The sequence below is a fragment of the Anabrus simplex genome, chromosome 1 (assembly GCF_040414725.1).
Source record: "Anabrus simplex isolate iqAnaSimp1 chromosome 1, ASM4041472v1, whole genome shotgun sequence".
Classification (NCBI taxonomy): domain Eukaryota; kingdom Metazoa; phylum Arthropoda; class Insecta; order Orthoptera; family Tettigoniidae; genus Anabrus; species Anabrus simplex.
In genome coordinates, this window is record NC_090265.1 from 974,503,743 (window position 1) to 974,525,368 (window position 21,626).

General features: G+C 41.4%; 1 protein-coding gene across 1 annotated transcript in view; it reads right to left on the bottom strand.

Annotated features, from left to right (window-relative positions):
- The window catches only part of Lar (tyrosine-protein phosphatase Lar), a 2,342,166-nt gene that overhangs the window by 2,180,380 nt on the left and 140,160 nt on the right, over positions 1 to 21,626 (bottom strand). Inside the window, exon 3 of the mRNA XM_067136814.2 lies at positions 7,250 to 7,266. The gene's annotated coding sequence lies outside the window, so the exon portion shown is untranslated. The remainder of the gene's footprint in view (positions 1 to 7,249; positions 7,267 to 21,626) is intronic.

Here is a 21,626-nt window from a genome sequence, read left to right on the forward strand (position 1 = left end):
CTGGAATTAACCAACGAAGGTTAAAATCCCCTACCCGGCCGGGAATCGAACCCGCGACCCTCTGAACCAAAGGCCAGAACGCTGACCATTCAGCCAACGAGTAGGACAGGAATTTCAACTGACCAGAGAAATATATAATTTCAACGTAATAGCAAAAAACATGAGTAAAATCGTATTTCACAAATTTTATTTAGTCGAATTAATATCTGGTTGAAAGGTAGGAAGTTCCGTGGTGCGAATCAGAAGGATAACTGAGTTTTTTTTTTTTTCTTTTCACAACTAGCAAATGTACCCGTGCCTCGCTAAGGTATTCTACATTGTATACGGATTTCTCCGTAAATTACTCTAAAGACAGTGAGTAAGATTATGTTAAATTACATCTACAAGCGGACTTCACCGTCAGACGCCTCTTTCAGTGTTCTACATGGTTGGTCCTATGACATCTTCTCGTATCTCCTATATTTATGAGTTAGATTGAGTTAGAGTCATTGAATGGGGTGAAATATTGTACAGTTTTCACATACTACTTTATATTCTTGACACTCATGTGACAGCTAGAATCATAAAATTTGGCTACCATACTGTCCACTGGTCATGTCAATGTGCGTGCCGAATGTTATCATTCTATCTTTCCTATAAGTGTGCTAAACAATAACATATACGTGTAAAAAGTACAAAATTAACTTGAAATGAAGAAATACAGCTCTATTTAACGCATAAGGATAGAAATACGATAAAAAGTTATAGGACCAAAGTTGTAGATCGCTCCAAAATGAAACGCGATTGTGCTTTCTGTTTTGTGATACAACTTACCATTTAGCCACCAATTATCCCAAAACGAAGGTCTGCACCGTTGTTAAAACTGCATCCATATTTCGATATTTTCCTGGGCCAAAAGTTATATATTTGCATAGCTTAGAATATTTCCTCAAAGAAAAGTGTGTCCAGCTCTCGGGATTAGCACTCGCATACATACGGAGTAATTAAGGAAGAAAATAATACAGTTGAGAAAGTTGAAATTAATAGAAAATGGATTATAACTGAGGGCAGCCGGTGGGACAAATATGTAAATACCAAGTGAATGTATTGGAAAATCAAATGCCGCTCAATAAATTATGCTGACATGAGTTATGGATGTAAGAAAGATGTAACAGAGTAGAAATTTAGGCGCAGGGATTCTTAGGTAAACAGATAAGATGACTAATTGTGTTATTAGTTAAGCTATTCGTATACGAGGACGGTTATAATCTCCAACGATATTCCTCCAATATCCCGCAGAACGGCCGAATGACGCCTCTCTTGCTTTCTACCCAAGGAACAACCACGAATTTAAAGGATTGATGAGGAAAATGGCAATGCGTTACTTCTCTGCTGGTAAGCTGTCAGAGACGTTGCCATGGTAACCTGCAGGTTCGTTGTCAGTCTGTCGGTCACTCAATGCAATGCAGGGGATACATGATACCCGCCGAAAATAGTAGTTTTCTCCGTCATTAGAAGAGTGAACATAACAGAAGTTGTTCATAATGAAGAGACGTTTCACATACAGTCCACGGAGTTAACAGAAAATCAATAAAATGGAGGAAAACCGCCCTGGTTTTCCCATAAACGCCCGTCTATTCAAAGATTTTAAAATTATATGCATATCAAAACCTTACGCTAAATACGACGTTTGGTCGAGATCTGTCCAGCCGTTTCGCCGTGGGTGAGGATAAGAAGGCGATAACCATAAGGCCAACGAACAAGTTCAAACGCGTTCTTGAATGGACATAACGAAGATAGAAAGAAATACTACTACTACTACTAGTACTACTACTACTATAATAATAATAATAATAGTAATAATAATAATATTCTTCTTCTTCTTCTTTTTCTTCTTCTTAGCGTTTGTCCTGCAGTGGAGCAGGGTGCGCTGTTTTGCAGGTCAATCTCCACTTGGTTCTATTAACGGCATCATTTGAAATAAGATGAACATAGCGCATGTCTTCTTTTAATGCGATCAAGCCAGCGTTTCTTGGGCCGACCCCATGGCCTATTTCCAGACAGTGTGATGCGAAGTGCCTTCTGTACAACAGATAGACCTTCTCTACGCATTACATGGCCATACCACCGAAGTCGGGTCTCAGGCATATTTTCTATGATCGGGGCAACTTCCATGAATTTCCGGTTTTCTAGGTTGATGACATGATCTGGCCGGGTCAGCCCAAGAAACCAGCGAAACATGCGTATCTCCATGACATGAAGCGCTTGATTGTTGCTGGCCAGCATTCAGAGTCATACAGAGCGACTGGGCGAACAAAAGTCCTGTAAACCTTGGACTTCAGGTAGATTGGTATCCAACGATCGCAGAGAACACCAGTAGTTTGCCGCCACTTCATCCAGGCCAGCGGGATACAGGAGAGAGTACTTCGACGATGCCACAGAAGATGACTACCGCAGCAGTAGTTGAAACGTCTGGTAGGAATGAGAGGAGTGGACAACGGCAGAATACCCCGGAAGATTTTGATGATGATGATGATAATAATAATAATAATAATAATAATAATAATAATAATAATCGCTTTACGTCCCACCAGCTACTTTTTCGGTTTTCGGGGACACCGAGATGCCGGAATTTAGTCCCGCAAGGAGTTCTTTTACGTACCAGTAAATCTACCGACACGAGGCCGACGTATTTGAGCACCTTCAATACCACCGGACTGAGCCAGGATCGAACCTACCAAGTTGGGGTCAGAATGCCAGCGCCTCAACTGTTTGAGCCACTCAGCCCGGCTGAATATAATAATAATAATAATAATAATAATAATAATAATAATAATAATAATAATAATCGTCATCATCGTAATAATAATAATCATCATTCAAGTACGGTCGGTTGTCATATAAAAATACTTATAAGCGAGAGATTCATGTCAGTGAATTGAATGGGTCGTTAAAGAATTTAATTTTTAGTGAAAAATCCTTGCACTTCGGTGTCACTTATGACTACTGGCAGCAAAAAGGCATATGGATGCATGAATTATTAATATCTTCGTATAATATACATGTTTACGTATTGTATTTATTTGCAAACGCATCAGAACGAGATAAAATACTGACGTCTTTAATTATCGAAGTGCTAGTATGCCTCGATCTGCAAAAATACGGAGAGGAAACAAGTATACGAAAGGCTATTGATCAAGAAATCGCTATCAACCACGAACAGATATTGGATATCAAAAAGAATCTTAATAATTTTCTAATACGGAACCAGTCAGCATGGCCTACGGCAGCTGGAAAGAAAAAAAAAAAAAATGAGAGAGACGCATCCAGCACCACAGTTACGAGACATGTAATATGGACAACGACGGAAAGTTAGCAAACACAATAAGGAACATGAAATAAAATGGAAAGAAGAAAATTACATTATATTACTGAAGGTACGAGAACTTGTCATGATAATATATAGTGCTTACCGAAAGTACAATCGCATAAAAAATATCTGAAATCTAATTATGGAGAGATGTAATCTCTGACATTACCTATTCCTTATGCTTCTGCACAAGCTCACCTTTGTAAGATTTCCTATCTGTACTGTACTCTTGAGAGTATCCACATAGGATGGGACACCCTGCATAATATCACTGGGAAGTTGCATCATTCTGAGAACCGAGATTTCAAATCTCAGAATAGACACAGGCTACATTGAGTAAGTTTATGTTTCGGTTTTTCGTCGCTCGTGTATTAAAGAAGTATCGGTGTGTAGTAGCGAGGTAAGCAGACTGAAGTTGTCATTTGCGGAGTTCGAATAACTTCGAGCACGCACACTTACCGATGTACAAGTAAAAGAGCGGTCACATTGATATAGGAAGGGTGGACTTTTCGCCGCGTAGTCGAGGGCTTCAATGCCTCCTCTTCTGGCATTTACCGGTTATGAAATTGATACGAAACATGTCTATTCACTAGGCGGGTTGGACAAGCTTGTCAACGCACCAAAACCCAAATTGACGACAGACACTGGTCATTTCTGTGTTGTGTCGTCGTACCGCCAGTGCCAGAGAACTGCAACTAGGCCTCAGGAGGGCAAGACGGTATGCGGCCAGACTGAAAGGAATAGGATACGCGAAAGGAACTTCACGACCCATAGGATCTGTTGGAGAGCCTCGATTAACGCGATATCAAGCAGCTCGCGTTCTGTTCGCCCGTAATCATGTCAATTGGCAACTTCACCACTGGAGGAGCAGTGGTGTTCAGAAGCGAGTCATATTTCCCCTGACGTAAAGTGATGGCCGTGTACACGTATGGAGAGGCCGTGGTGAGTGTTATTTGTCCAATGGTGTACAGAAAGCGGACAGATGCGGACAAGGTTCTGTGATGGAGTGTGTTGGCATTAGTATCGACAGTCGTACAGATGTTCGTCATTGTCCATGGCCACCTTACTACCAGGGAGTTCATCAACATCTTGTTAGACCATGTGGTGGTTGTTGCATACAATATTGGCCCTGAATTTCTTCTCATAGCCGAGAAGGCCATGGCACTTGTTGTGATCTATACCAGGGTCGTCTTGAAAAGACGTCACAGGTGAATCCCGTTGAGCAGGTGTGGGAGATGCTTGACAGACAAGTTCCTGGTCGTCTCGTTGCACCACGGACTCTCCAGGAACTCCCACAGGCTCTCATTTATGAATGGGAAAGAATACCGCAGGGTGACTTCTGTAGAATTGTATGGTGTATGTCACGTAAGCGTCAGGCTGTGGTAAATGCTTACGGAGGATATACAAGATACTAAAGCTTTCAAACTCGAAAGAAAACCAAATTTGATGATTGGATGAGCAACTATTCCCACTTAGTTTTTGACACTGCTAAGCCATTTATTTTTATATTGTAAAAATGAATCAGAATCAAATGTCTTTTTTATGTATAACTAGCTGATGTACCCGTGCTTCGCTACGGAATTCTCAGAAATACTGTTTTTGTGGTTCTCCTAAATGAAGTCAACTTAGGCCATTACAAAAACGTCAGTGGGAACGTAGCTATTAAAAGCAATGTTATCATACAAACTACTCGATCAAATTAAAAACCGCACATTTTCTTACTTTTAACGAACAGTACTCCGGTGCTGATCTAACAGTCCAAAGTTCCAGTGCTGGAATGACCAGACAGCGAATAGCCATGAACACTCCTCTGCCATTATTCCGTAAAATATGTACACTGCTCATTCCAGTCAGTGCCTCAGAGTAGGGATTGAACAGCTCGAATGCTATGAACCAGTTTGTTACGTACCAGTAGTTTCAGAAAATTTATGAACCAGATTAATGGCATTCTAAAGAAGAAAGTTATCTAACTCCCCAGCTACCTCCCGCCAATACTCAGGTTGGCTGTTATACTCGGTACGACCGGGCGAGTTCGCCGTGCGGTTAGGGGCGCGCAGCTGTGAGCTTGCATCCGTGAGGTAGTGGGTTCGAACCCCACTGTCGACAGCCCTGAAGATGGTTTTCCGTGGTCTCCCATTTTTACACCAGGCAAATGCTGGGGCTGTACCTTAATGAAGGCCAAGGCCGCTTCCTTCCCACTCCAAGCCCTTTCCTATACCATCTTCGCCATAAGACCTATCTACGCCGGTACGGCGCAAAGCAAAAAATAATACTCGGTATACAGCAGTAATCTCATCTATCGCAGATGAGAGGCAACAGAGACACAAAGCACATCACAAGAAAGAATGGTCAATATAATGTTATTGTTGATCAATGTTATGAGCTTTCTGTATTGTAGGCATTCACATTTAATTTTTTCGACTTTGTGATATTAGGGCGTCTTACAAAATTATGTATAGCGTAGACTGTAGTTCCTTATTCCCTGACTTTACATACCGATTTTCATTCAATTCTGTTTACCCATTTTCTCGTGACTAGGCGCTGATATGGACTTAGCAACAAAAACCCAAATTCATGAATATCTCTGTTATCATAGCCGGTACGCTAAAAATGTACAAGACATAAAAGATCGGAAATTTAATACTATATAACTTTAGTTATGTAGTATTTGTCGATAGTACCACTAATAACACAAATATTTGAGAATTAAATTTTAGGTCTTCCGCTAAACTATAATTTCACTCAGCGTGAATAAAATTATTTGCGGCCTAGATTGTACCGACTTATTCCCCGATTTTGCATACCGATTTTCATTAAGATAAGACCACTAATAAAATAAATATTTGAGAATAAATTTTGGCCTTCCCCTAAACTGCCATTTCTCTCAGCGTGAATAAGATTATTCATGGCCTACATTGTAGCGACTTATTCCCCGACTTTGCATACCGATTTTCGTTAAGATAAGGCCACTAATAACATAAATATTTGATAATTACATTTTAGGCCTTCCCTTAAACTACCATCTCTCTCAGGGTGAATAAGATTATTTATGGCCTAGATTGTAGCGACTTATTTCCGGCCTTCACATACCGATTTTCATCAAATTCTCTTCAGCCGTTTTCTCGTGATGCGTGTACATACATACATACATACATACAGACAGACTGAAATTACGGAAAATTTCCTTGTTACTATGGACACGACCGATACAGAAATACCGAGCTCGATAGCTGCAGTCGCTTAAGTGTGGCCAGTATCCAGTATTCGGGAGATAGTAGGTTCGAACCCCACTGTCAGCAGCCCTGAAAATGGTTTTCCGTCGTTTCCCATTTTCACACTAGGCAAATGCTGGGGCTGTACCTTAATCAAGGCCACGGCCGATATATATATATATAGGCTATATAGATTTATCCGTACAGAAAAATGAAAACCTACAGCCTGTTTTCAGTCATTCGACCGGGTCAGAAATGGAATGGATGAAGCCCCAATCTAGCGGCGAGGATAAGAATTTTGTCGGCTGCCGAAGCCTGTCGCGCCCCTCTGGGGCAATGATTAATAAATGACAGATGAAATGAAATGATAATGGAGAGTGTTGACAGTGAAAGTAGGAGTACCCCCCAAAAAAACCTGTCCCACCTCCGCTTTGTCCAGTACAAATCTCACATAGAGTGACCGGGATCTGAACCACGGAACCCAGCGGTGAGAGGCCGGCGTGCTGCGGCCTGAGCCACGGAGGCTCTTATCCATACAGAATACAGGTATATCTCGTAGCATTGCCACTTGTCAGTTACTGTTCTATGCAGGATGGCATATGTTCAAAAACGTGTTCCGCTAATTCGTTTGGACAATGTATATAGCATGCAAGTTCATTCATACATACAGTTTTGTAAGCCAACAGACCTTTCAAGCGCGGGACTCTGAAACAAACAGAAATAATGGCAGTAAGTATACAGCTAAACCACTGCAGTAAATACAGACAGAAATAGTTGATATAAGAAAAAACTAAAACTAAAACACAAATAATAGCAAAATGTTATCAACCATTAGGCCTCTTGTCTCTTGCCATAATTATTCCATTTATGTCTCTCCCCTTTTCTTGCATTTATCAAGCTTACATTCTCAGCATCAGAGCCAAACATCTGTCATTAATTTTTAATTTCGTGTGGTTATTTCTAGCCGAGTGCAGCCCTTGTAAGGCAGACCGTCCGACGAGGGTGGGCGGCATCTGCCATGTGTAGGTAACTGCGTGTTATTGTGGTGGAGGATAGTGTTGTGTGTGGTGTGTGAGTTGCAGGGATGTTGGGGACAGCACAAACACCCAGCCCCCGGGCCACTGGAATTAACCAATGAAGGTTAAAATCCCCGACCCGGCCGGGAATCGAACCCGGGACCCTCTGAACCGAACGCCAGGACGCTGACCATTCAGCCAACGAGTCGGACGAGGTCTGTCATGATGGCCCCTCAATGAGTGCTGATGCCCGCCCTCCTGATGAAGCCGGGAGGCAGAAACACGTTTGTCGGAGGCTGAAGTAGAAAAACTGACGGTGGAAGTATTGAAAATTATTGTGTCGAAACCCACCACTCATGGTTCCTAGGTCCGCATGCAAAAAATGAGCTGCCGTTCTGAACTAGAAGTCTTATAAATCTGAGGCCCAACTAGACAATAAATGAACTACATATAGTTGGGCACAAAACATGACGGCCTCAGTTCCTAGAAGCGAGGTGGAAGCCAGCAGTCAATCACACCTTGCACCCTGCTGAGTTAACGAGTTCCAAGTGATCCTTATTTGTTATGGAGAGGCTGCCAAACCACTTTCTTCCTGACTCTCTGTAGCATTTACCCTTTCTTCGTGTCGAGTGCAGTAGCCGATTTGGCAACTCGGGCTGCAGTAGAGGTAGTAAATCCTATTAAGTCGCTCATAGCACCGAGCTGCCGCTGGAAAGTAGTGGTGTGAGGCGAGGTCGTCATGATTTGTCCCCAACTATAACTGGTCGGATAGGACGACCCTAGCTGCCGGTCGGCTTCCAGCCTACCCGCTGATGTTTGAGAGCGCACGAGGAGCGGGGACAGGTAAGCCAGAGAATCGGTAAGGACCAATAGGGACCTATTATCATTTCAGTTAAACAGCAAGTAATATAGCTACTTTTAGGGTTGTTTATAATGAAAGAGAACGGTCGCAATGAGTTTCTTACAGGGAAGGGTCTCAAAACCTATTGACGTGTAACAGTTCGCATTGAGTTATTTTCACGATAAAGGTTTTTTCCAACGGGAGAAGTAAATTCAAAAGAAATGGGTCAGTATGTAATTTAATTTACAGTAATAAAACAGGCGTTCTTCGTTTTAGAGGGATATCTCTTGATAGAAATGAAAACGGCAATCATAGTGACAACTGGCACGGAGCTCGTTCTCCGACCACTAGCGACGATGGAGGACAGAGTTCGAAAATCCAACAAGAATCCCCGGAATCTCGTGATGCAACAAGGCTGTCTCCGTGTAATACATCGAGTTCCAGCAATATTCCTAGTCCATAAACGAAACCTAAAGGGCTCACTATCAGCAATGGTTATAAAGGAAAGGCTACGAAGTTCGAAGGCACATTCGTTTGGTTAGGCCTTTATCGGAAAGTCTACTTTACATGTGGAAGAAGCAGGTGGAATATTTGGGAAGTCGAATTGGAAGAAACGGAAAATGTATAGCTTAAATTTCGTAAGGACTCCCGCCTATAAAGTGTGATTTCCGTGCATCTCATGCACAGATTCATCGATTCACGAAAAAAACACAGTATTAAGAATAGGAAGACCACTAAATTTCTTTCACGATCCCATGTACATGATGATGCAGAAATTGACAAAGCAGCGGAGGAATTTGTGAAGACAGCCAAAGGGCGATTTGTTAATTATTCCCCCTCCTCAATTTACAGCACGGACCAGAGTCGATCCCTTACCACTCCTAGCCCTATACTATCCCATCGCCGTCATAAGACCGAACTGTGCTGGTGCGACGTAAAGCAAATTATAAAAAATGAATTTTACAAATCCAGACATATTTTCACATTAATTATATAACCTGGAATAGCAATAGCTACCACCATAAGCAATGCAAAAGAAAGCAAAGCAAAGCAAAGCAAAGCAGAGCAAAGAAAAGCAGAGTTATATCCATACGATTTGAACACAGGGCTTCAAGGCCCCCAGGAGCAGTGAAAGGCAAAGGCTTCCATTATTCGTAATCTCGGTACTTCGTGGAATAGAGTGGTTAGGTTGCCTCCCAGTTTCGGTATACCCTAAGTGAATATGAGGCTCACGTGCTTCACCAGGCGTGGAAATCTAGATTCTTAACTTCCTGACGAGAATTCGGGTGAACAGAGCATATCTTTGCCGCCTCGGTTAGAGAGCTCCAAACAACTACCACAACTAGCACTATATCTGAAGTACCTATTTCTTCCGGTCTTTGAAGGCGCAAACTCGTTGATATATAATATATATGTTCGAATCAGTACTCACTGTTAACAGCAGCACCCTCAACATACCAATCCAAATTATGTTTCATATTTAGCCCTACTTTAGGTTTCTGGTCTAATTTCATTCTACGTTTCCTTAGTCAAGGGTATCTATAACATAATTATTTCACGACATTCCTTCCCAGCGTTTACGTGTTATGACACAACTTCGTCTCTATCTTACTTAACCACGAAACTGCGACCAAACAAGTAGGATGGATTTAAAAAATGATTTTACGTCGCACTAACACAGATAGGTCTTACGGCGACGATGGGATAGGAAAGGGCAAATGAAAGAAAGAAAGAAAGAAAGAAAGAAAGAAAGAAAGAAAGAAAGAAAGAAAGGAAGGAAGGAAGGAAGGAAGCAGCCGTGGCCCTAATTAAGGTACACCTCCAACATTTGCCTTGTGTAAAAATGGGAAACCACGGGAAACTATATTCAGGGCTACCGATAGAAGGGGTTCGAACCCACTATATCCCGAATACTGATGGATTTAAGATACGGCAGAGAAGTATATTAGGTATACGAGACTCCTGACAAATATTATCCTAGAATGACAACATTCCTACTATTCAGGCCACGCAAGTTAGCACTAACCGTTTGGTTGGAGGTGTGACGGGTTTCTTTACAGCCGTCAAGCAGGGAAACAGGTGTTACTGTGTAAAGTAAATTAGCTTTCCTCACCCTCTTCGCTCTTCTCCACTTTTTTCCTCGTCCTTCAGCCCTCTTGGGAACCACGTAACAGTCTAGCAGGTGCTAAGTGTGTTCTCTTAGGCGTCCAGCACACACGCTGGATTAGCGCCCCAAATTGCTATGTGTCGGCAGGCATCTGCTGGCGTGGCTCTGTGACCACAAGTAGTTGTAATTGAATATAATGCCAGTTCACACCATCCGCAGCTAAGCACTTGCCATGTTTAATGGTCACGACAAATACTATAGACATGAATGAAAATCCACAGCTTTTTCCAGACATTCGACCGGGTCAGGAATGGAATGGATGAAGCTCCCATCCAGCGGCGAGGAAGGAACTGTGCCGCCTGCCGAGCCTGTCGCACTCCTCTGGGGCAATGATTAATGAATAACAGATGAAATGAAATGATACTGGAGAGTTTTGCTGGAATGAAAGATGACAGGGAAAACCGGAGTACCCGGAGAAAAACCGGTCCCGCCTCCGCTTTGTCCAGCACAAATCTTACTTGGAGTGACCGGGATTTGAACCACGGAATCCAGCGGTGAGAGGCCGGCGCACTACCGCCTGAGCCACGGAGGACTATAGCCATACTAATGTGAATAAATCGTGGAGAACAACAGATTTTAAAATTTTCTATAAAGAGATAGGCCTATATCACTTTTCTTTGATAAATAAAGCAGAAGTATAATCATAAGCTAATACACCATATTTTCGTACACAAGAACTGGGAGGACTTCTGTATGGGAGAATCGGCGCCAAACTTTATACCGGGTGGTTCACCGGCCCCTCGCGATTTAGTTTTATGTATCCCGTAGCTTTTTTTCTCCAATTCTGAAATAAATTGCTCTCTCTCCCTACCGGGGTAATATAACGAGATGTGTGTTTACGGGCTAGAAGACAGCAGAAATCGTGAGTATCACCATTCATTACAGGTACCTCGAATGAAGCCGTAAAACGAGCACAGATACGAAGAACACGTACCTTACAACAGGAGGTGCACACATAAACCAGCAGAAGGTTATGTATAGGCTGGAAACTAAACGCTGCATGTCAAGCCTCACAACAGCTCACATGGCAATGGCGCGGTGCTCGAAGTTTCGAATTCCACGCAAGTATTTTTTATTTTGCCGCCAATTGCCTGGAGTGTGTTTAGGCTGCATACTTGATAGCTTCCACGGACTGATTTGTTTATTTGGCCCCGTAAAGGGCTGTATGTATCGTGGCATAGGGTATTCAGCTGGGGTGGATGAGCATTAAGAGGTGATGGTCTGTGGCTAGCACACAGGCAACCAATTAGCTACATCGTGCATGTTCCAAGCTTCGTAGACAACAGATAGGGCAAAGTGACTCATTGGAAAGATAACATGCGATGGCAAGTAGGTATGTAGCTGCGTGAACTCCCCTCCTTCAAGGCAAGTCACAACACAACACAAAGCTAAAGCTAAGTTAAAACTAGACAGAATGCATAATAGACACCACGCCTCTATCAAGAACGCTATTCGAATGGACGACAACCGACAGGCATGACATTTCGGAGTATGGAAAGATGTCTGCGGGCTACTACGTCCCTGAGAAAGACACGGCCTGTTCGAGATCATCCCGTGACATCTACTCACAATGGAGAGGTTGCGTTGGACGCTGTCCGGCATAACTAGCGCACGGGCCATTGCACAGGAGACGAATATCAGCCGAGTGTCTGGTATGCGATATTGCATACCCAGCGGTTTCACCCGTACCATGTGCACTTACACCCGGAGCTCCACGATCATTAATTCGAAGCACGGATGGCGTTCTGCCGATGGATTCTACAGCATGTAGACACTGATCCTACCCTTTTAGTGACCATCTTGTTTATGGACGAAGCACGGTCTCACAACAATGGACCCGTTAGTCACCTCATTGGTCCCCATTTCTTTGAGGGACCTCTGACGGGAGAACGCTATCTGCGGTTACTCCAAGATGACCTACTACTGTTCTTGGGACATGTGTCACTCCTTGACCGCTGCAGGATGTGGTCTGAACATCACGGAGCTCCACTGCACGCGGCGGTGGTCGTCCGGAACCATTTCCTTGTAACGTATCATGATAAATGAATAGGAAAGGGAGGACCTGTCCCCTAGCCGAGGCATGCATGACAGTACTTACAACATCGCATGCAGCTCTATATCGACCACGAAGTCGTCAGTTCGAGCAAGTGCTGCGTTAAAAGACACAGGTGACTGAAATCATTTCACATGTTTCCTAGCCTCTTCCAACCCAGCTCCATACCATATACCACCATACCAATGGTTCTTTTCATGGTCACACAAATCGATCTGTGCAAACTATTACATATGCAACCTTGCCACATCTCAGTCAAGTGGCTGTAAAAAATAAAATACTTGCGCGGGATTCGAAACTTCGAGCATTGCACCCCTTCCAAGTGAGGTAATGCGAGGCTTGACATGCAGCGCGCAGTTTCTAGGCTATACATGTTCCTGGTCTGTGTGTGCACCTCCTGTTGTAAGGTAAATATTCTTCGTATCTGTCCTCGTTTTACGGGCTTCATTCGGGGTACTCACAATGAATGAATAGAGGCGCTAACGATTCCTGCTGGATTTTATCCTGTACCAATATAAAGGTCCGTTATTGGACATTATCCTGTAACCATACATCTCGTTATATTACGACGGTTTATGGAGAGTGACCGATGTTTTTCAAAATTGTAATATACTCGTCGGGATGCATAAAAATAATTCGCAAGGGGCTGGTCAAACACCCGGTATACTAAGATCAGCCGTGATAAAATATTTTCTTTCCACTCTTTAATTTTACTCACATTTATTTCTGAGAGATATATTGTAGTGTTCAGAGAATAACAAATATCTTCTAGTATGGGCTAGAACAAATTGGCTCTGTCTAAGTCTCGTCCATGCCTCTTTTGATATGAAAGTGACTGGAGTATGAGCAATGATAGTACTGCGATCCATAATGCAACCTACCCCTGTTATGAATGGTGAGGAAATGTCGCTCATAGGGTCGAATGGTGCGTGCATTTCGGTGAGCTTGGTGGACTGATACGGAACAGACCCTTTTGACTCGGTGTGGAAAACAATGGAAAATTATCCCCTTCCTACTACCCCTCCTCTGTGACGCCTAGGCTATCTATGAAAGCTGATGTATCCACTGAGGATTCAACACGCCTTTGGATTGAAAACTCAACAAACAAACAAAACGAACAAACAAACATACATGAGTACATTAACTCTTAAATACATCACTTAAACTCGATCTAAAAATATACAATTGCAAAATGTAGATAAACTTCCGTGTACTAACTTGCTAAGGATCTCGCTGACTATTTAGTTCAAGGCTCCCGTGACCAATCCAGCATAAGAATATTAGAAACTTAACAAATCAACAGCTGTCTATCAACTTCGGTATTATCGTTTTCCGTATTTTCGCTTTCGTATTATCGCACCTACGTGCACTTGTTTTTTATAAAAATTAATCAGAACAGCGCACTGAAACATCTTCAATAAAACACTTGACCACAGTCCCCACAAACAACAGGACGTAACCGTGTTATTCTGATAAAGCCAACACTGGGAGACAGGAGCCCAAGGAGTTTACATGCAAAAGTACAACGGTATATTTCCGTGCTGAAAGTTTTGTTCTCTGTATAGGTTATGAATATATATGTATTTACAGAAATGTATGCACTCTTATCATCATTACAGTACATAATTTAGGATCGCGCAGCTGTGAGCTTGCATTCGGGAGATACTGGGTTCGAACCGCACTGTCGATAGCCCTGAAGATAATTTTCCATGGTTTCCCATTTTCACACCAGGCAAACTCTGGAGGCTGTACTTTAATTAAGGCTAAGGTTACTGCCTTTCCATTCTATACCATCGTAGCCATAAGACCTATCTGTGTCGGTGCGACGTCAAGCAAACTGAAAAAATCTTAATTTTGTATATATATTTTTCTAAATAATCAAAATAGAAACAGCCCGAGATACAGATTCTCTCTAGACAATTTCTGTAGCAATCGTTACGTTACTACATATAATATGCTCTCTCCTTTTGGTCGTGGTTGCACTCGGGGACTTGAAAGTTGTTAGTAGGTCACCTTAGGTGTCAGGAAGTGAACATCTCTTATATTAGCCATAGCGTTTCAGAACTAAGTTGAGAGTAGCAGCATCTCAGGTATCGCCGACATGTATTGTGTCTCTTTGAGAAAAACCTGCTGGATAAATCTACTACTATGATGTCTGTAGGAGCGTGCGTCAGTAATTACTTGTTATGTCTTGGATGGGTGAAAATTAAATACCACATCATCAACATCACTAGCCTGGGGTAAGTGACGGAAAATCTGGAGATAAACAGTTGGGGCAGCCAACAGAAGTTAGTCCTGGAGTAAGGAAATCAACGTTTCCGACTGTTATACAGACCCGCAATACGAATGAGTATAACGGATTGCCATGCTGAAATTGAACACGGCGTTTGCCAACACGTGCATTCAAACCATCGTCTACGATCAATTCCGACCGACTCTCTTCATCGCTTCTAATATGCATAGCCTATAGCACATTTTTACATCGAAATTACGGGCAGTGAAAGTTATCAACGTTCCTACCATTTTGGGAAGAAATTACTCATAACACTTATGTAGGAAATCTTGGACGAAAACACGATTATTATCAAAGTTTTACCTAATATACTCCTTTCAGAAGAACGTTCATGACTTTTTCTTAAGGAAACTTAACACCAATGAGCTCGCCGGATTGTCTCGCACAATAGAACACTGCACTGATCTTTTTAGTCCAAGTTAGCGGGTTCGATCTCGGATCAGTCCGGTGGTATTTGAAGGTGTTTAAATACGCCGGCTTCGTCTCAGCAGATTCACCTAAACGTAATACGAAATTAACAAATTAAATAATCCCTCATGAGGGAATAAATTCTGAAAACCTACGCGTTTCAGAAAACAAAAAATGAAATTGTAAGACGTAAAACTATTGAGTATTATTATTATTATTATTATTATTATTATTATTATTATTATTATTATTATTATTATTAACAGATTTCATGCCGGACTGACTCAGAGAGGTCTTATAGCGACGACGTGATAGGATAGGGCTAGGACTGGGCAAGGAAGCGAACGTGGTATTTATTAAGGTAAAATCCCAACGTATTCTTTTTGTGAAAATAGGAAACCACGGAAAAATCATCTTCAGGGCTGCCAACAGTGGGATTCCAACCCCAAATCTTCCGAATTCGAGCTAACAGCTACACAGCCCGATTCGCGCGACCAACTCGCTTAGTATTTACAATTATGGGGCCAATAAATATGTCACTTATGTAACTATTCGATCCCTCAGTAGTTCGAATCAAACTGAAAATGAGATTCATTTAATCTCACGTTCAACTATGAATGAAATGAAACGCCCTATCACAAGTTGTGAGGTTTTGTTACGAATTTAAAACTGTGTTCTAATGACAGACATTCCACATAACGCGCAGTTTATAGTGCTAACAATATGTTTCTTTCTAGAAATTTAAAATACATATCGCCATACCACCTCCCGTATCAAATGAAATATATTCCTTTTGTTGTGGCAGCGATGTGACATGTATTTTAGAACAGCTGTACACCTGCATTTATAATGTTCGTTTTCTTTACTTGAAGATAAATTTAGTAATAGAATGAAGATCAATGTTTCGTGTGCCTCGCATCAAATTATTCCCCCTTCACCAATGACTTGCGTGCGGGCTCCACATACGTGGGACCGTTCCTTAGAAATACCCACGTCGTGCTATGCCGTTCCCCTCAACAATCCACACGCTTGATACCATCAGTCGAGTCGTCCAGGACGTGCACGACATTTACACGAAGAACAACCCGGCCGTCGACTATTCTCGGAATTATTTTCCGTATTACTTAAAAAAGTATACCGTACAGAGAACCATTAGAAGACCGTTTCTTCGTATTAAAATAAATTCACTGTAGTTGGGAAAACATGGAAACAACCGATGTTAGTCATGGTAAATAAAACAATAAGGAGGAAAAATGTACAAATCAACCTCGAGTCATATGGTCAGAGAAATAAAAGGCAGGCATACGAAAGTCAACGGACATTACAGTGCAGGCATACTGCTGCAACATAATATCCTGCAAACCAGTCCTGCCAACAGAGATATATAGGAGAAGCTTAGTGGCACATTTGTTCGCATTTTTCCATTTTGTATAAATTGTTATACCACTTTGCAGCACCACTACACCGTTGAATTGATTCATATGTGACTTTAAATTTAAATTCAAGAAACGGACTTCTGCGACAAAGAGCCTAGAATTTTAAGCTCATTTTTTTCACCAGGATGCTGGCCAATCAATAGATAGTTCAGGCCGCGAAAATAGAAAATATCGTTTCAAGGATTTCTACAGGTGAAATAGGAGAGGAAACTTTGTACGACTTCTAATCACCAGGCCGTGTGGTGTAATCTACGGCCAACTGTACATCCGAAACCCTCAACACAGAACACATGCTGTTGATCATTCGTATCTCCTTTCAGAGCAACAACCTCATTCAATACTGGCAGCTGTCGCTCCAAAATGCAACGACCGTCCTGCTCCAACTCCAGCAGGAAGAGCATCACAAGTGGGAGAGAATGTAACACAATACGGAGGCTGTCTAGGGGAAGGAGATGCGAAAACACGAGAGAATATAAAAAGCGTTGAAAAAAAAAGCGACGACGTATGGAAGGGAAAGACATTCATGATGAGAATGCGAACAGATCATACATTCAAACGTTCGCACAATAAACGACGAGAAGTTATGAAGCTATCCCAGAGAGGAAATAAACAAACGATCGTAAAAACAGAAATAATCAAAACAAGGGGACAAGATATGAATGTGTCGATAATATTGCCAAGATAACGAAGATAGGTAAATGGCGGTCTGGGATACAAAGTAGTACAGTAGTCGATTCTCAGTACGAGTTCAACCGCAGCAACAGGATTTTACACCTAAAGGTTATGTTTTGCTCTAAGATTACATCACAAATCGTAAAACCCTTTCCACCAATAATATATGACTACTAGCAAGCTGTCAACTTGCATTCGGGAGATAGAGGGCTCGAACCTCACTGTCGGCAGTCCTGAAGATGGTTCTCCACAGTTTCCCATTTTCACATCAGACAAATGTACCTTAATTAAGGCCACGGTCGCATCCTTCCCGCTCCTAACCCTTTCTTATCCCATCGTCACCATAAAACCTGTCAGCAAATAGCATTTTTTTAAATAAGAGAAAAGAGACCAGTCCTGAGCCGAGCATACACTTACCTCATGAGCACAGAGTGAGTGAGAAAAATCTCACGCAAAGCCTCATTGTCGAGATCGAGATTCGAACTACACGTCTAACGCATGCCATTCATTCAGGTTACAGTGTTATCATTCGGGCTACGTCTGAGAGATAAAAATTCCCACGCATAGAATTCGTTACTGTTCCTTCGTACCACAAGGGCTAGAGACAACACGGCCATTCGTTCATTAAATTATCTTGCAGGTGGAGGAGATTGGAAAAGGTGACCACGTTATTAAATAAGACAGCATTCCAGCATTTTCCGAGTACTTAAAGGGAGACCTCGAACAACAAGAAACACTATAGATAATAAATGTCACCATTCAATCTCTAACGCTACTTTGTATACGACTGGATATGCGCTACTCTGTAGGTCGATATGAATTGAACAGTGGTAGTCTCACAAGTAACAAGGAGCCTAGTTGTTTCTTTCCATTATAGAATAAAATAGTGAGAAGTGTTTCCCTGACCTGGGAAACCACTTGAGACGCAAGAATAAAACACCTGGCTTGCAACATTATACAACAAGCAGTGTAGTGACCCGCGGCAGAAAGCCGGGATGCTTTGAGGCTGCAGGAATCACTGTGTTGGTATACAGCTACAGTAGTAGTTGGCTACGCGCACCGCGTCCGCTTTCGGGGATGATTGAATGTAAACACGTGACGAGCGAGAAGCGAATACCAATAAGGAAGTGAAACCGAAAGCCTTGCCCGCCCGCACATGTCGGAAACCACCGCGGCACCCTCCGGGGGCTAGCCTTAGCAAGACAGTCCCACGCTCACAAAAATTGAGCTTCACAGTTAAGCCCGCATTAACGGAAAATCCCCAGTTCAATACGCTAATTAGAAACTGACGAAAACACTTCCAATATTGCTATCTTATTCCAAAAACTACCTGTTTAACATTCAATCACGCTCATGCATCTTAAGTGGATTATCAAGTCAACGACTATCCTGAAAAACACTCCGGTAGGCACTGGCAGCTAGCTCCAAGCAAATAAACAATAATAGAAGTAACCAGCATAAGTTTTCGGAGTAGCTCTTAAAGAAAAATAAAATATATTTCACATTTAGTAGTCTTTTTCTCCTTAATATTATTGTTTAAAGGTTCTTTCAAATTGTTGTACACAGTTGTAAGCGCACACTGCACACTCACTTAAATGAGAAGATATTATTATTATTATTATTATTATTATTATTATTATTATTATTATTATTATTATTATTATTCTACGGTGACTAACATTATGCTAGATCACTGTATCTGATTCTTCCCTTAATTCCCTTACTTCGCAAGATAATCGAACATAGCGAATTGACATTTAAGGATTCTTAAACTCAAGAAATACCTGTCAATAAATTTATAGGCACGTTGAAATATTCCTATCCTGGGAAAAAGTCTCTTCGAAGTCTCTTGAGGGTACTCACCAGTACAATGTCGGGAAATACCGGTAAAAAATATGCAGATTTTATTTAATATGAAAATATACGAAACTCTTATCTCTTCCGCACTCAGAAATGTTGTATTTTTTAATGGCATCACTAGCATTGAATTAATAATAGTTGCATGATATATTAAATATGTCTAATTGTAGTATGATTTATAATGTCAAAGAGAAGAATGTTGGTGAAAACGTTCGTCAAAGGTTCAGGCATTACAGAATACGAGGAAACTCAGAATGGATAAAAGCCTTAAGATGTTGTTCCTATAGGACAGAAAGAAGAAATCCGAGGGATCTACACAGGGACGCGGATAATTTTGCTCTATGTTGCCATCCCCGAATTGTATCTGCTCTTTTCTCATAATGTATTTTTCTTTACAGACACTAAATGCTCCTTATGTAGCAATGTTTAAGTTATTTAGCCCAAACACGATTTTTTAAATGTAGCTCTACTTTTGTGTGAAGAAAAGGGTACTTTCTGGATTTTGCTGTCAATGATTAGTAACTGCAGGATTTCTAGATTCAAAATTATATGTTTATGTTTTTGGTAAATTTTTCACCACTTCAGTTACTATTTATAAATATAATATTATAACAGAATAATTTATATTTATACGTACACTTAATTGCTATTTAAAAAATTAAAAAATCGACTTAAGGAGGACCTTCATTGCAAGGAGCGTTTTATGGTCTTAGTTTATAAAACATTTTTTTCTGAAAAGTATTAGTATTATAATATTGAAATTTAAAATTTGCTTTAAATATTCCTTCATCTATATGCAAATGTGAAAATGATCTGCTCAGTAGTTATGGAGTTCCAACATTCACAATCTAAGGGAACGTTCAAACATATTATTATTATTATTATTATTATTATTATTATTATTATTATTATTATTATTATTATTATTATTATTAGGCCTATTATTATTATGCCACACCCTAAAGCTGCTGACCAGCGCCTTGGTAGCATTCTCACTCTCACCATCAACCATTGCGGATAAGTCAAAGGTTTCAGTACTACAGATAGTAGTTTTACCGCACGGATGCTGCTAGAGAGTCTCTCAGGGAAGAGTAAGTCATTAGATCTAGCTCTCCTCGATTTCGAGAAGGTCTTCGACCATGTCCTATACCAAATATAGCACTCGTAGTGCGACCACGAAGTTCTAGAGCTCATAAATTAAGTGGATTGGACACTACTAAAAATCACCAGCCGTGTTAGATGTTCAGTCGGCACTTCTGATCACTTCTGTGTAGAAGTAGGGGGTCCGTTACCGCTCTTTTTTTTTTGTTTTTTGCTACTGGCTTAACGTCGCATCGACACAGATAGGTCTTATGGCGACGATGGGACAGGGAAGGGCTAGGACTTGGAAGGAAGCGGCCGTGGCATTAATTAAGGTACAGCCCCAGCATTTGCCTGGTGTGAAAATGGGAAACCACGGAAAACCATCTTCAGGGCTGCCGACAGTGGGGCTCGAACGCACCATCTCCCGAATACTGGATACTGGCCGCACTTAAGAGACTGCAGCTATCGAGCTCGGTACCGCTCTTTTTAATCGTCATAGACATTCTATTGCGTGATTTGCACTGTGATGTCCCATGGACACTTGTATATGCTGATAACGTCATGCTTTTAACAACAACTAGGGAGGAGTTCGAACGCCTAGTATAGACGCGTGCCGATCACCTACCACAGTTTGCGCTTCGCCTTAACACTGCAAAAACGGAGTATTTCGAAGGAAGTCCGGCTGAATTCAACTTAATGATGTAGATATTCAGAAAGCCAACTTGTTTAAATGTGTGAAATAGTATCTTCAGGGTGAGGATGGAATCGACGGTGATGTTAGAGCCCGAGTCAGAGAAACGAGGTCGAAGTAGAGGGAAGTTGCACGTACGGTATACAGTAAAACAAACGACAATGAAATTACTGCTCATCTGCCGTCCATGCTTCCCAAGCAACGAAGTATGTATTTATTGTATACTAATGGACCCATGCTGCTCCGCGCCATTCATTATAAACAGGTAGGTTAACTCGTCTTGATATGCCTGCACTTTTCAATAGTTTTATGAACATTTAATACAGTACATAATAACTGATTCATTCGTAATGTAGTTTTAAAAATAAAAATATATCGACTTAAGTGAGACCTTCATTGCAAGGAGCGTTTTATTAAGTTTATGAAACATTTCCATACAATATTCAACATGCTTCGATCATTCAGGCTTATCTGGAACATTTGCAAACGATCTTGCCCGAGATAGTGCAACATACTATTGGCCGTGACAATACTAATTCGGGTAA